Source organism: Somniosus microcephalus, chromosome 10 (assembly GCF_052327205.1).
Source record: "Somniosus microcephalus isolate GS21.2 chromosome 10, FLI_Smic_1.0, whole genome shotgun sequence".
In the NCBI taxonomy this organism is placed as follows: Eukaryota; Metazoa; Chordata; class Chondrichthyes; order Squaliformes; family Somniosidae; genus Somniosus; species Somniosus microcephalus.
This window is the reverse complement of record NC_140996.1, coordinates 205,149,997-205,167,328: the sequence shown is the minus strand read 5'-3', so window position 1 is coordinate 205,167,328 and position 17,332 is coordinate 205,149,997. Positions and strand designations below refer to the sequence as shown.

General features: G+C 44.9%; 1 protein-coding gene across 10 annotated transcripts in view; it reads right to left on the bottom strand.

The window, feature by feature from the left end:
* The window catches only part of LOC147112032 (CRACD-like protein), a 290,622-nt gene that overhangs the window by 119,239 nt on the left and 154,051 nt on the right, over positions 1-17,332 (bottom strand). For 9 of the 10 annotated variants that reach the window (XM_085999501.1, XM_085999499.1, XM_085999500.1 and 6 more), the window contains exon 3: positions 5,305-5,421. The exons of the other annotated variant lie outside the window; for it this stretch is intronic. The gene's annotated coding sequence lies outside the window, so the exon portion shown is untranslated. The remainder of the gene's footprint in view (positions 1-5,304; positions 5,422-17,332) is intronic. 10 annotated transcript variants of the gene reach the window in all.

The window sequence follows — 17,332 nt, the reverse complement described above, 5'->3', positions numbered from 1 at the left end:
CCGCAGCTTTGCTGTTAATCTTCCAGCTTCCAGTAAGTACTATACTTTTAGTAGACGGAGCCTTGTGTTTTCTTTTTGAAGCTCTCTGCTACTGGTTAGTCTTGCCGCAGGGTACGATCGGACTCGTCGCCACTGTAAAGTCTGTAGGTTGTGCAGTAAATAACTTCAGAGACTTTAGAAGTACAAACAACACAGGTCTTTACTATTCAGAGGTCTGGGCGATTTCTGCCCTAGTTAACGTATCACAACCCTTATATACTGGTGTGGTCACTATCGGTATTACAGTATACATGAGCCAATAGATAGTGCCACCCTAAAGTAGTGCTCTTAAAGGCGAACGGTTACATTCTATAGTTCCCTTAAAGGTAAACGGTTACATACACAACACCTACAACAATGTACCATGTTTCATCCTTTACTGTGTATATTACACTATACTGTAAATGCAATATATTAAGGATGGAAGAAAGAACTTGTATTTATACAGCGCCTTTCACGTGCTCAAGACATCTCAAAGCGCTTCACAGCCAATGAACTACTTTTGAAGTGCAGTCACTGTTGTAATGTAGGAAATGCGGCAGCCAACTTGCGTACAACAATCCCACAAACAGCAATGTGATGATGACCAGATAATCTGTTTTAGTGCTGTTGGTTGAGGGAGAAATATTGGCCAGGACACCAGAGAGCACCCCCCTGCTCTTCTTCGAAATAGTGCCATGGAATCTTTAAAGTCCAGCTGAGAGGGCAGCTGGGGCCTCGGTCTAATGTTTTATCCAAAAAGACAGCTCTTCTGACAGTGCAGCACTTCCTCAGTACTGCACTGGAGTGTCAGTCTAGATTATGTGCTCAAATCATTGGAGTGGGGCTTAAACCCATTATTCATAAGGGAACGGTAGCGGAGTGGTAATGTCACTGAGCTAGTAATCCAGAGGCCTGGACTAATGATCCAGAGACGCAAGTTCAAATCCCACCATGGTAGCTGGGGAATTTAAATTCAGTTAATTAAATAAATCTGGAATAAAAAGCTAGTATCAGTAATGGTAACCATGAAACCATCGGATTGTCGTAAAAACCCCTCTGGTTCACTAATGTGCTTTAGGAAGGGAAATCTGCCGTCCTTACCTGGTCTGGCCTATATGTGACTCTAGACCCACAGCAATGTGGTTGACTATTAAATGGCCTAATAAGTCACTCAGTTGTAACTAACCACTACGAAACAAAATAATAAGAATGAAACCGGAGGGACCATGGCGCTGGCTACAGACACGGCAACGGCACACCCAGCCCAGTCAACCCTGCAAAGTCCTTCTCACCAACATTTGGGGACTTGTGCCAAAATTGGAAGAGCTGTCCCACAGGCTAGTCAAGAAACAGCCTGACAGTCATACTCACAGAATCATATCTTTCAGCCAATGTCCCAAACACCTCAATCACCATCCCTGGGTATGTCCCACCGGCAGGACAGATGCACCAGGGGTGGTGGTATACAGTCGGGAAGGAGTGGCCCCTGGGAGTCTTCAACATTGACTCCAGACCCCATGAAGTCTCATGGCTTCAGGTGAAGCATGGGCAAGGAACCTCCTGCTGATTACCACCTACCACCCTCCCTCAGCTGATGAATCAGTACTCCTCCATGTTGAACACCACTTGGAAGAAGCACTGAGAGTAGCAAGGGCACAGAATGTACTCTGGGTGGGGGACTTCAATGTCCATCACCAACAGTGGCTCAGTAGCACCACTACTGGCCAAGTCCTGAAGGACATAACTGCCAGTCTGGGCCTGCGACAGGTGGTGAGTGAACCAACATGAGGGAAAACCCTACTTGACCTCATCCTCACCAATCTACCTGTTGCAGATGCATCTGTCCATGACAGCATTGACCACCGCACAGTCATTGCGGAAACAAAGTCCCGTCTTCACAATGAGAACACCCTTCGAGTTGTGTGGCACTAGCACCGTGCTAAATCGGATAGATTCAGAACAGATCTAGCAGCTCAAAACTGGGCATCCATGAGGTGCTGTGAGGCAGCAGCAGAATGGTATTCCACCACAATCTGTAACCTCATGGCCTGGCATATCCCTCATTCTACCATTACCCCAAGCCAGGGGACCAACCCTGGTTCAACAACGAGTGTAGAAGAACATGCCAGGAGCAGCACCAGGTGTACCTAAAAATGAGGTGCCAACTCGGGGAAGCTGCAACACAGGACTACATGCATGCTAAAAAGTGGAAGCAGCATGCTATGGGCAGGGCTAAGCGATCCCACAATCAATGGATCCGATCAAAGCTCTGCAGTCCTGCCACATCCAATGGTGGTGGACCAGTAAACAACTAACGGGAGGAGGAGCTCCAAGAATATCCCGCTCCTCAATGATGGTGCAGCCCAGCACGTGAGTGCAAAAGACAAGGCTGAAGCGTTTGCAACCAACTTCAGCCAGAAGTGCCGAGTGGATGATCCATATCGGCCTATTACCGAGGTCCCCACCATCACAGAAGCCAGTCTTCAGCCAATTCGATTCAGTCCACATGATATCAAGAAATGGCTGAGTGCACTGGATACAGCAAAGGCTATGGGCCCCTACAACATCCCGGCTATCGTGCTGAAAACTTGTGCTCTAGAACTAGCCGCGCCTCTAGCCAAGCTGTTCCAGTACAGCTACAACACTGGCATCTATCCGACAATGTGGAAAACTGCCCAGGTATGTCCTGTCCACAAAAAGCAGGAAAAATCCAACCCGGCCAGTTACCGCCCCATCAGTCTACTCTCAATCATCAGCAAAGTGATGGAAGGTGTCATCGACAGTGCTATCAAGCGGCACTTACTCACCAATAACCTGCTCACTGATGCCCAGTTTGGGTTCGGCCAAGACCACTCGGCTCCCGACCTCATAAACAGCCTTGATCCAAACATGGACAAAGGAGCTGAATTCCAGAGGTGAGGCGAGAGTGACTGCCCTTGACATCAAGGCAGCATTTGACCTAGTCTGGCATCAAGGAGCCCTAGTAAAAATGAAGTCAATGGGAATCAGGGGGAAAACGCTCCACTGGCTGGAGTCATACCTAGCACAAAGGAAGATGGTTGTGGTGGTTGAAGGTCAATCATCACAGCCCCAGGACATCACTGCAGGAGTTGTTCAGGGCAGTGTCCTAGGCCCAACCATCTTCAGCTGCTTCATCAATGACTTTCCCTCCAACACAAGGTCAGAAATGGGGATGTTCGCTGATGACTGCACAGTGTTCAGTGCCATTCACAACTCCACAGATAATGATGCAGTCCATGCCCGCATGCAACAAGACCTGGACGACATTCAGGCTTGGGCTGATAAGTGGCAGGTAACATTCGCGCCACACAAGTGCCAGGCAATAACTATCTCCAACAAGCGAGAGTCTAAACCTCCTCCCCTTGACATTCAATGGCATTACCATCACCGAATCCCCCACTCTCAACATCCTGGGGGTCACCATTAACCAGAAACTTAACTGGACCAGCCACAAATACTGTGGCAACAAGAGCAGGTCAGAGGCTAGGTATTCTGCGGCGAGTGTCTCACCTCCTGACTCCCCAAAGCCTTTCCACCATCTACAAGGCACAAGTAAGGACTGTGATGGAATACTCTCCACTTGCCTGGATGAGTGCAGCGCCAACAACACTCAAGAAGCTCGACACCATCCAGGACAAAGCAGCCCACTTGATTGGCACGCCATCCACCACATTAAACATTCACTCCCTCCCTCCAGTACCGTGGCTGCAGTGTGTACCATCCACAAGATGCACTGCAGCAACTCGCCAAGGCTTCTTCAGCAGCACCTCCCAAACCCGCGACCTCTTCCACCCAGAAGGGCAAGAGCAGCAGGCGCACGGGACACCACCACCTCCAAGTCACACATCATCTTGACTTAGAAGTATATCGCCGATCCTTCATCGTCGCTGGGTCAAAATCCTGGAACTCTCTCCCTAACAGCTCTGTGGGAGTACCTTCACCACACGGACTGCAGTGGTTCAAAAAGGTGGCACACCGCCACCTTCTCAAGGGCAACTAGGGATGGGCAATAAATGCTGGCCTTGCCAGCGACGTCCACATCCCATAAACAAATAATAAAAAACTTTCTGGACTCAGGAGGTGAGCACGTTACCAACTGAGCCAAGACTGACAACCTTACCACCTTGGCCGTAACCGAGTCAAATGGATTGCCCACCTGCTTCAGAAACTGAGTGATACGTTCTGCCAGGTTACTGCACAGGCAGCAAAGATGAAAATCACCCCCACTGGGCCCAATGTACTTCACAAGCATCACTTTGAGGAAGGCAAAGTTTGCATAAAATTGCAAATTTCTTGCTGCTACTGTCCATACACAGAATTAAAGAATAGTATTTAAATCAAGCTTGATACCCTCTGCTATCCTTATTGACCAATGTTTTCCACTTGTGACCAAGGTGACTGAACACAGGGAGTCGGCAAATGTTCGTTATGTTCCAATATTGTTGATTTGTATTTTTTTTTTTTTTTTTTTTTAAATATCATTTATCGAATTTAGGGAGAGAAATTCATTGTAGCCCTGTTTGGGATGCTAACTTTTAAAAGTTGAAAAAATTAGAGCCAGGCGCTAAAGTTCCTCAACTTTAAAAAAAAATTTGATTTTGCGCTCCAGGAAGGAAATGGAACGCTGTATCAATTGCAACAGGCAGCAGGCGGGGCGCTAGGTGAGCAGCTCTGCACAGTGGGCCGTGCAGCGCTGCCGCATTGGAAGGCTCCTTCCCTCCCTTAAAGGGAAGGGCCATCGCTGATCGAGCGCTGGGGAAAGAAGGAAAAAAACAAAACAGAAAACGAGCATTTGATTATTTTTTTCCCCTACCTCAGCCACCTCGCCTTTAAGTATCGCCCCCCGAAGCGCCCGGCCTCCCGATGAACGCCTCCTGCAGCTGCCGGTGTTGTCGCCTGGCGATGATGCAGGGGGCGGAACCGAAGTTCAGGTCCGAGGCGCAACCGGGGCGATGCGCATATAAATGATGTCACGATCTCCGGGCGAAGGAGATCGGGGCGCAATGCCATACCACCGCCGCAAACCTCCCACCGAATTTAGCAGGAGGCGACATTCTCGCCGTGCCTGGGTGGTAAGTAGTAAGCACCCGAGGCGATAACAGGAGGCGCAAAAGGTACCCAATTTCTCCCCCTTGGGCTCCACAAATACAAAACCAACTTTTTTTTTTTCCCCCCTTTGGTCTTATCTGCGACCCAACTTTGAGCTCCAAAGTTCTGAGTCAGACAACACTCACAGTACAGGTGCCAGTTTGAGAACAGTACCTGCTGAAAGCTATGATAAAGCCAGCTGGCTCCAGTTATATTGCCAGCTCCATCCACATTGTTTCCACATGAGAAGAGAGAGCTCTGCATATGAGTGCACGATGCATTTGCTAGGGGCTGGAAGAGAAGGTGGAGATTAGCAAATTGAAATCTGTTGAATACTAATATTAGGAGGCAGAGTTAATATTGGACATTTTAACTTGAATTCTCATCAGGTGCATAACAAATAGGTGTAAAAGTGCCCAGTGCAGCAAGATGTCTGGCACCTGGTGCTATTTATTTCCTCGCAGTTGCCTTTAGTGCCATATACCAGAGACTGGAGACATCTGAGATGCTACTTAAACTTCATAGACAAGCCATCGGAGATTTCAGTCTGGCATTGTAAAGAGAATAAAACTGAACATAAAATAATAAATAAAAAGAACATTTTTTTTTCCCCAAGAAAAGCAAATAAAAAAGAATAGAAGGATCAAATGTGTGATATAAATCACAAAAAAATATTAAATGTAGAAATAGGATATTCAACATAACAATATGAAACAATTTGAGAAGAAATCCAGTTAAACGGACCTGCAGATTAGAATTGTTTCCTTAATTAGTTTAAACAGGGAAGGTACCAATGACACTAATCCCCAACAACAGAAAACGCTGGAAAAACTCAGCAGGCCAGGCAACATCCGTGGAGAGAGAAACAGAGTTAACGTTTCAGGTCGGAACCCTTCGTCAGAACTTTCATCTCTGCGTCCCGAGTAATCCCCAACAGCCTTGGCTGGGAAACCATTTGGTTTGGCTCAGGTTTCACCTCAGAGCCAAGCTCAGCGCCTCGCCCAGACTGGGCTCAATTTGACCGTGAAAATGACTGGCTCACCCACCTTTAGAATTAAACCCAGCCCATAACTGCTGTTTCTGAAACCAAATACTTTAACATGCACTGCACTAACGCCTCTGTATTTCATAAAGCTGCATTTCAATATTTAAATTGATGTTTTAAACATATCTTTGAGAAAGTCACGCTACATCAACAAGCATTCTCAGACTTGACGTTTAATCAGTTACAGTTGAAATAGAACAACAGAAGGAAAATCCTCTTTTTTAAATTCGAAGTAACTAAGTATGTGTTTGAATTTGCATCCTGCAGGAACATATCGATATACATAAAAAAATCTAAATACTTACTGATTTAACACATTAGCTCTTTTGATCATTCATGCAAATGAAATAGCGTGCTTCAGCAACCTTGTGCATCATCTTCTCATGTGGTGGTAACAATGCTCACTGAACCACAGTGAAAAACATTTGCATATGTTCAGATGCCCAAGCAACAGACACTCTTCCAATCTCATGAACCTTTCTGCATTTCAATTTTTTGTTTAACATATTCAAAGGCAGCAAAGAATATTGAAGAACTCTACATAACTAACACCTCAAATGGGATGCCTGATGTCCTGAGATTGCCAAGTCTGAGGTTCCAGGTGAACCAAAACAAATCATGAATAAACAGTGATTCAGCATAAACTGAAAGGGGAGGTGGAAGGGTGAAAGTTTCTGGCACAAGGTGTATGCCCCATAAGTTCATTACAGCCCAACATAAATTGCATTGTCATTACACTGTTGCTATGTTGTGGAAACAACATGCTGCTACCTGCATGAAGTCCAAACTGAACAACAAATTAATGAGCATTCGGCTGTTTTCTCATGACTTATTTCATAGACAAGAATTAGAACCTTTAACCTCTGGTATCTGGGTTTGAATACAACCCAGTATTGAAAGGAGTCTCATAAGAGCATAAGAAAAAGTTGAGCTCATCAAAACGTACCCTCTAGTACTGTAACTCATCCAGCCGAGAATATAATGCATTTCAAAGTCCAAACATCTTTGACAAACTTTTGCAAATCAGCTGTAAGTAGTCAACTGCAGAGTGTGTCTTTTGCAGAAATGTTTATTTTGTGGCTACAATGTTGTGCTGTGATACTCATTTGCTTCAGTGAAAAAAAAGTCAGTCACTCATTTAATTAGAACACAGGGCCCTCTGGACTACATTAGCCCAAAGTCTCTGAAAAGATCAATTCAACGTCCCTTCAACAGAAATCCTCCAGAAGTATAATAAAATATTACGCCTTCCATGTTTGGTCTCTTAACTATTACCAATTTGGTAAATTCCTTCAAATTAATAACATGTTGGAATGACATCGGAGGGAATTTTCCCAGCCCTGGGGAGGCGGGTATGGAGGTGGGACTGCCGGGAAAATGGCAGAAACTGGGAGCGGGTGCCGACCCCACTCCCAACCCGCCTCCGTGCCATCTTCCCGGGAGGCGGGTCTCCGAGTCGCACAGGGACCCGTCTCCTCGAGGCGGGAAGGGGATTAGAGCCAATTAACTGCCTGTTAACAGGTAGTTGAGGCTTTTCCCCATTTTACGCCTGCAATTGCAGGCTTCCCGACGACTGCGAACCTCGCCAGGGTCAGCGAGGCGAGCAGTGGGTCTGCGGGGGCGAGAAGGGTCGAAATGTCAGCTGTAGAGGTGAGTGATGGGTGCAAGTGTGGACAGGTAAGTATGAGAGATGAGTGTAAAGTGTTGGAAAAAGTTTCCTTACCTTTGCTTCTTGCTGCAGGCTTCAACCTTTGAGGATCCGGAGGTGCCTCATCTCAATGGCAGAGATGACAGAATGGCTGCTGCATTCTCAGATGCAGCAGCCATCTGATTTCTGCTGAGGAGAGAGGTCTTGGTGAGCCTTTGTGCAAGGGCTCACCTTAGAACAGAGATTGTCAGTGTTTGACAGCTTCTCAAAGTTGTCAAAAGCTGACAATTCATCTGTCAAAAATTTTGACAGATGAAACGTCATGCGCTGACGTCATCTGTCATGGCTTTCCCTTAATTGGCCGGTAAGCCTGCAGGGTGGGCTTAACAAGGCCAATCAAGGGAACATAGTGTGGGTTGGTCAGATGTCACTGGGGGTAGGACTGAAACCTGGAAACCAGAAGTCCCACCTCCAGCACGTTTCCATCGAGAAAATCCAGCCCTTTGTCTTTACAGCTTCCAGTTACTCTCAAATCTCCATCAAAACACCACAACCTATCTTTTCTTGCTACAGATGATGGCTGACCTGCTGTGTATTTCCTCTTTTTATTTCAGATTTCCAGCATTTGCAGTTTTTCCTTTTGATTTCACTCTCAGTCGCCTTCATTTTCGATGTTGCCTTCTCCCTTGAACTCTACTGGCCTTTAACTTGTCCTGTTAGGTGCCATAACTAACCATCAAAGCAGACACACAATCATGACCACAGATACTGTGGCTGAGTGGCTCGAAGAGTTGCCATCACACTCACTATTGTGCAGTTTGATACAGATTTAGGAACATTTTTATTTTAATGTTTTAGAAATGATTGAGAACTTCCAAGTTAACTTGCGGACTTTTATTTTGCAAAACGGCATCCCAGTACAAGCACACCTCCTGCTGTCATGGATTAGCTTTAATAGAGTCTTGAAAAAATGTCATCCTTCTTTCCCCTCCCCCGACCAGCTAAGGAAGTTGCTTGGGGTCAACAGCTGCAGTGGGGGGATAAAGTAGAAGTCGTTTTTGCTTTGCTTTTTTAAAAAAAAAGTCTAAACATTTGTTGTGAATCATAGATAACGAGAAAGAAAAATGCCATTATGTGTGGAAAATATGTTCCAAACATTTACCAAACTTAACTGTAGGATTACCACATAATGCACAACCCAGTGGGATTCAAGGAAACATTCAAGGCCTCAATTTAAGCCTTCAGTCTGGTGTTATAATAAAACCCACAACACAACTAAGTGACATGAATGAAAGAAAACACAGAACTGCTAGAAGTGCAGGTCTATTAACATCTGAAACGGAAAGACAGACTAATGTGACCCTGAGCTCACAATAGCCACAACTGAAACCTTAACTTGTCCTTTCCCTCTTGGATGCTAATTGACCTGATGTGCATTTCCAGCATTACCTGTTTATGTTCGACCCAGCATTCATGATTTTTCTCTCTAAATGACACGGAAGTATATACAAAATAGACTTTCCAAATATGAAACAACGAACATCATGATATACTTACCTCATTATTTCAAATGTCCCCACTAACGGGAAGAAACTATGGCGTGCTCTACAAAAAGTGGGCAGTCTGCACCGCCAGATTGACACCCAGGTGGGGAAGGGGAAAATTTACGCCCATCTGTCGTAGAGCACGTTTACACAGCTTTCCTCTCCCCTCAAGATGTAGATCCTGCCATCATAAAGAAAGACTTGCATTTATATAGGACCTTTCACAACCTCAGGTTGTCCCAAAGCGCTTTACAGCCAATGAAGCACTTTTGAAGTGCAGTCAATTCAATTCAATTCAATTCGCTTTATTGGCATGATAAGGTACATCTTATGTTGACAAAGCATCAAAATACATTTATGGTCACTCTTGTAATATAGGAAATGCAGCAGCTGATTTGAGCACAGCAATGAGATAATGACCAGACAATCTGTTTTAGTGATGTTGGATGAGAGATAAATAAATATTGGCCAGGACACCGGGGATAAAACTCCCCTGCTCGTCTTCAAAATTGTGCCATGGGATCCTTTACGTCCACCTTAGAGGGCAGACAGGGCCTTGGTTTAACATCTCATCCGAAAGACAGCACCTCCATCAGTGCAGCGCTTCCTCAATACTGCACCGAAGTGTCAGCCTAGATTATGTACTCAAGTCTCTAGAGTGGGACTGTGAAGCCACAACCTTCTGACTCAGGCGAGAGTGAAGACATTGGTTATTTCACATGACAGCTGATTAGAGAAGTGACCAAACTAATTATACCTGTGAAGGGTGGAGGGGGAAATGCCTGTCAAATAGGCACCACTTGTTTGTGAAGGGAGTTTTCTAAATTTTTCACAATTTTAAAGTATTAGGATTGTAGTAGGCTTGCTGGATAATGCAAACAAATCAGATTTGTTTTCATTTAGCCAGTTAAATGGTTAAACTGTATGTGTAAATGTCATTCTATTACATGTGTCACACTATACTTTCTACATTTACAGTGGAATTGTTATTTAGACATTAACTCTAATTTTTGTGTAATTTGCTCAAACGCAGTTAATTACTAAATGACCAAAACACTAATTAAATAATGATTATGTGAGAATGTGACTAAGATAAGCCAGCAGCAATTTTGCACACAAACATCTTTTTTCATCTGGTATAGGGAAACAATTAAGTAATGTTTAAGTAAGTAATAAGATTTGGAGAGATAATGTCACAAATTTTTTGGATGTGGGACTAAGCACGACTGCTCTTTCAAAGAGCCAGCACAGGCAGGATGGGCCGAATGGCCTCCCCTTGTGCTGAAAGTTTCTATGATTCTATGATCTTGGAAATGTGAAGTAAAATTGAAAATGCTGGGTCAATCGCTTATTATGTTACAGATTTTGATCTATCTTTTCCTATTCAGACAAAAATCCATCTTCTGTGTAATTCCATTATTTTCTATTTTCTTTTTAAAGATTTACCTTTGACAAGACAGAACACCTTGCATAGGTTTACAGTAAGGAAATGAGGACCAGTGAAAAAAAGTAGGACAAATTTGACAAATCTCTCCAGACAGTGAAAGGACAAGATACAGGACCACTTTGCAGCAATGCTTCCAGAGGTTTTATTTTCATGTATCAAATTTGTTTTCCAGCATTGAGGAAAAAAAAGACTTAGTGGCATAAGTGACCAGAAATGTCTTTAATAATTTAACGAGTCTTCGTGACAGGTAGCCTTGTCGAAAAACTCTTAAATGCTACTTCCAGCAAAACTTCAGGACGAGTGGTCATTATAAGCTTCCTTCAATAAGCAGAGTCTGAGATAAGCCACTCAACACTGCTCCAATAATCATGCTGTGTTGGCCCACAGGACTTCAAAGATGTCTGATTGCTGATAGCTCCTAGCTGTGCAAGAGAGTGGCAGGTGATACACCTGATTGATATCTTGCTAATCAGGTTCGATATCTTGCCAAACAGTTCAGCTAACTTCCGTGACCGGTGGGCGCCGCGGGGACTGGAGTGCATAATTGATTTGGATAACCAAATTCTAATTTGATTTGTTAACGTTTATTTAAAGTTCTATTAGTTACAGTTTATTTGTTTATTTTTGATTGGTCCTACCAAAAGAGGAACAGTTCAGCTAATTGTGCCCAGCTAACTTGTATACTGTAATTCAAGCTAATCAAAGCCAATAGCAAAAACAGAAAATGCTGGAGATACTCAGCAGGCCAGGCAGCATCTGTGAAGAGAGAAACAGAGTTAACGTTTCAGTTCTGACGAAAGGTCATCGACCTGAAACATTAACTCTGTTTCTCTCTTCACAGATGCTGCCTGACCTGCTGAGTATCTCCAGCATTTTCTGTTTTTATTTCAGATTTCCAGCATCTGCAGTATTTTCTTTTTGTATTAGTCAAAGCCAATCTTTCCTTTCCTGGTCAAAGTTTTAAGGACAGATTGGGTGATTGGGCAGAAACATGGCAAATGCACTATAATGTGGATAAATGTGAGGTTATCCACTTTGGTGGCAAAAACAGGAAGGCAGATTATTATTTGAATGGCAATAGATTGGGAGAAGGGGAAGTGCAAAGAGACCTGGGTGTTCTTGTGCACCAGTCGCTGAAGGTAAGCATGCAGGTGCAGTAGGCGGTTAAGAAGGCAAATGGTATGTTGGCCTTCGTAGCAAGAGGGTTCGAGTACACGAACAAGGATGTCTTGCTACAGCTGTACAGGGCCTTGGTGAGACCGCACCTTGAGTATTGTGTGCAGTTTTGGTCGCCTTACCTGAGGAAGGACGTTCTTGCCATGGAAGGAGTACAGCGAAGATTCACCAGGCTGATACCTGGGATGGCAGGAATGACGTATGAGGAGAGATTGTGTTGATTGGGCTTATGCTCACTGGAGTTTAGAAGATTGAGAGGGGATCTCATCGAAACCTATAAAATTCTGTCAGGCTAGACTAGATGCAGGAAGGATGTTTATGATGGCCGGGGAGTCCAGAACCAGGGGTCATAGTCTAAGGATAAGGGGTAAGCCATTTAGGACTGAAATGCGGAGGAATTTCTTCACCCAGAGAGTGGTGAACCTGTGGAATTCTCTGCCACAGAGGGCGGTGGAGGCCAGTTCATTAAATATATTCAAAAAGGAGTTGGATATATTTCTTGAGGCTAAAGGGATCAAGGGATATGGGGAGAAGGCAGGGACAGGGTACTGAATTTGGATGATCAGCCATGATCTCATTGAATGGCGGAGCAGGCTCGAAGGGCCGAATGGCATCCTCCTGCTCCTATCTTCTATGTTTCTATGGAAGGTCCTAAAGGAGGACAGAGAGGTGGCGAGTCGAAGAGGCTTAGGGAGGGAATTCCAGAGCTTAGGACATAGACGGCATGGCTGCCAATGGTGGGGCAAAGGGAGTGGGGAATTCACAAGAGGACAGAGTTGTAGGGACGCAGAGTTCTCGGAGAGTTGTAGGGCTGGAAGAAGTTACAGAGATAGGGAGGGGGTGAGGCCAAGGAGGGATTTGAACATGAGGATGAGAATTTTTAATTTGAGGCACTGGTGGTTCGGGAACCAATGTATGTCAGCGAGCACGGGGCTGATGGGTGAACGGGACTTGATGCAGGTCAGGATACGGGCAGCAGAGCTTTGGATCAGCTCGAGTTTATGGAAGATTGGAGGATGGCTAGGAGAGCATTGGAATAGTCAAGTCTGGAGGTAACAAAATTATGGAGGGGGGTTTCGGCGGCAGATGGGCTGAGGCAGGAATGGAGATGGGTGATGTTACGGAGTTGGAAGAAGGCGATCTTTGTGATGGAGAGGCTAAGAGGTTGGAAGTTCAACTCAGGGTGAAACAGGATGCTGAGGTTGCGAACAGTTTGGTTCAGCCTGAGACCGTGGCCAATGAGGGGCGAAGGAAAGGAGTTTGTGGCAGGAGATGAAGACAATGACTTTGATCTTCCTAAGTGTCAGCTGTGGTTCAGTGGGTAGCACTCTTGCCTTTGGGTCAGAAGGTTGTGGGTTCAAGTCCCTCTCCAGAGACTTGAGCACAAGAATCTAGTTGACACTCCAGTGTAGTAGAGGGAGTGCTGCACTGTCAGAGGTGCCGTCTTTCGGATGAAACGTTTAACTGAGGCCCTGTCTGCACTCTCAGGTAGATGTAAAAGATCCCATGGCACTATACTGAAGAAGAGCAGGGGAGCTATCCCCGGTGTCCTGGCCAATATTTATCCCTCAATCAACATCACTGAAAAAGATTATCTGGTCATTATCACATTGCTGTTTGTGGGAGCTTGCCGTGTGCAAATTGGCTGCCACGTTTCCTACCTTACAACAGTGACTACACTTCAAAAGTACTTCATTGGTTGTAAAGTGCTTTGGGACGTCCCGAGGTTGCGAAAGGCACTATAGAAATGCAAGCCTTTCTTTTCTTTTTTAATATTTAACCGGAGGAAATTGCAGCTCATCCAGGACTGGATGTCAAACAAGCAGCCTGACAATACAGAGGCAGTGGAGGGGTTGAGAGAGGTGATGGTGAGGTAGAGTTGGGTGTCGTCAATGTACAAGTGGACCCCGATGTCATGTCTTTGGATGATGTCGCCGAGGGACAGCATGTAGATGAGAAATAGGAGGGTGCCAAGGATAGATTCTTGGAGGAATCCAGAGGTATTCATTTCTTACTCCCTTTGCTACGTTACTTCCTCATTAGACTCTGACTGATATTACTTGCTTTCTGCTTCGCCTGAGATGGCGGGCTGGTTTGAGTTGCCAATGCGATTTTTCGATCAGGCAACTACATAAAAAACGTTAAGGACATTCAGCCCAGCGAAATTCACCTCGCCACTGGATAGAAATATACCTGTACAGTCAAGAGTGGAGTTGCTATTTTTTTTCTTCTCTCCCCACCCTGAGATGGAGGACTCCGCCACCAAAAAGTGCTCCACGGTCAGACAATAGCAAGTGAAATTCAATACTGCACTCAACGGAGTTTGAATCAATACAATATCAGCTGAGGTCAGGCAGAAATCAGGCCCCAAAAGAGCAACTCATGCTCTGCCACTGGAGCTGATGAATTTCCTCAAATATGTTCTAAAATGTATTGATTTGCAGTAGTATCTTGGACATATCCAATGTGCAGAGTGCCCACTTAGTATCTACGTACAGTATGAAATTACTGGATTTCCTGACCTCTTCTCTCACATGTAACTGTTTCCAGATACTGAGGGCTGTATTAAATATATTTACTGTTAAATTCTGCTAAATGCTAGGTGGTAGGAAAAATAATGGAATCCCTAAAGGAGAAAATAGAAGAACATCTAGAAACCAAAAATATAATAAGTAGTCAGCATGGATTTCAAAAGGGAAAGTCTTGCTTGACCAACCTAATTGAATTTTTTGAAGAGGTAACAGAGAGAGTAGACAAGGGTAATGCAGTAGATGTAATTTATCTAGATTTTCAAAAAGGCCTTCGATAAGGTACCACATAATAGACTGATGAATAAGGTCAGGGAATGCGGAGTCAGGGACAAGTAGCAGAATGGATAGCTAGCTGGCTTCAAATCAGAAAGCAGAGAGTAGGGGTAAAGGGTAGCTATTCAGAGTGGCAGAAGGTGGGTAGTGGTGTTCTACAAGGATCAGTGCTGGGACCACTGTTGTTCACAATTTATATTAATGATTTAGACTTTGGAATCAAAAACACAATTTCTAAATTTGCAGACAAAACCAAATTGGCGGGGGGGGGGATAGTCAATACTGAGGAGCACTGCAAAAAATTACAAGAAGACATTAATAAACTTGCAGAATGAGCATATAATTGGCAAATGAAATTAAACACATAAATGTGAGGTATTACATTTTGGTAGGAAAAATAGGGAAGTCACATATTACTTGGAAAATAAGAATCTAAATGGGGTAGATGAGCAAAGGGATCTAGGAGTACAAATACACAAATTACTAAAAAAGTATGGACACAGGTTAACAAGGCCATAAAAAAGGCAAACCAAGCACTAAAGTTTATTTCTAGTGGGTTAGAATTGAAAAGTAGTGAAGTTATACTAAACTTGTACCGAATCTTGGTTAGACCACACTTGGGAGTACTGTGTGCAATTCTGGTCACCATATTATAAAAAGGATATAGAGGCACTGGAGAGGGTGCAGAGAAAATTTACAAGGATGATACCAGAAATGTGAGGGTACACCTATCAGGAAAGGATGAACAGGTTGGGTCTCTTTTCTCTTGAAAAGAGAAGGCTGAGGGGTGACCCAATAGAGGTCTTTAAAACCATGAAAGGTATTGAAAGAGTAGATACAGAGAGAGAGTGGGCTGGATTTTTCCAACCTCGGTGGGTCCGTGGCGGGCGACGTCCATGGCATATGGAGACCCCGCATCTGTCTAGATCCCAGCCTCCAACATGGTTTTCCATTGATGGGGCTTGTTAAGCCCACCCTGCGAGGTTCCCGGCCAAGTAATAGCAAGCGGGTCTGATGACGTCATTTGATGATGTGTCATCAGCCAGTTTCCTTAAAGGGACCGTGGCCACATTGATTTTGACAGTTGTGCTGTCGGTGTTCTGCAGCATTGAGGTGCTGCAAACACTGACAAGCACTGCACAAAGTGTACCCAGGCTCTCCCATTACTCCCTCCATATGCTTATGGAGGGAGTCACAGCACACAGGGAGGTCCTCTTCCCTTCCAATGGGCAGAAGAGACCTCCCCAAGACACCAACGCAGCCTGGTTGCACATTGCACAGGAGGGCACAAGCAGAGATGTTGTCAGGAGGACCTGAATGCAGTGGCGCAAACCTTTCAATGATCTCAGTAGATCACGAAACGTTACTGCAAAGCCACACTCAACCTCATCCTTCTGTGCCACTCATCACATCCCCATCACTCTGCCTTCCCTACCCTACTTCTGGACATCCTTACTCACACCAACTTACCTTACACCTCCACCCATCCCTCCCTACCTACGTTATCACTTCTCCATCTCACTAGCCACCCCTCACACTCGCCTTCATCCATGTCCAATCATTCAAACTATCACACAAGGGTAGGCACTTGTGCGTTTTAGACAATGTAGGTGTAAACTTTCTGTTAATGTGTTGTCAAGCACTGAAATCTTTATTTTCAACACTTTACCTTCTTGGACAGATTTGTGTGCACCTTTGGAAGTGTCTTAGTGAGTTGCTGTGAATGGTGAGACATAACGTCGTCTCTCTCTCCTCCCTCCCCCCCCCCCCCAAACCCAATGGTGATGAGTGTGAAAGAAATGGTTTGGACATTGTAGGGATGCTTTATGGTGCTGGTGTGGGGTGGTGCCAACCTGGCGCATCATGTGGTAGCCAGGGTGTACAGTGTTAAGTGAAGTAAATCTGGACATGAGGAGGCCCGGGCAGCAATATGCATGGGTGATGATGCCCTGTGTCCTGCGCAGCATCAGTTGATTGCAGAGAAGGTTGTTGTGGATGTTGGTGCTGGTGGTCTGCCTGGTGATGCTGGTGTTGGGGCTGATTGTGTTGGGATTCTGAGAACCAAGGTGAGATTTTTTCCAAGGGCACTGATGCTGATGGAATAGATGGCAGGTGAGGTTGAGATGACAAAAGCGATTTGTCAATGGTGAGAGAGGTTGTTCCAATGAGGTGACACTGGATAGAGAGAGTTTGCTCCAAACACTTGCTAGCTGCATAAAGCTCAATCTGTCTTCCGAATGCAGTAAGCAACAGCTTCTGTGCTAGGAAAGTGAAGACCTATGAAACGGGAGCTTTCATAGACCTTGCAGCTGTCAGGTTAGTAAATCATTCCATGCTGACACAACACCCGACCTGCTTACCTGACGTGATCCTCACGCTCCGGGAAACTCGTGGAAAAGCTGGTAAAATGGTAAGTACATGGTAAAATCCTGCTTAACTACCGTTTAACAAGCTATTAACTATCTAAAATGGCTGACCTGCTGCTTGGTGTCGGGTCTGTTCAGGAATGGCAGACCTGACACTTGGGAAACTGACACG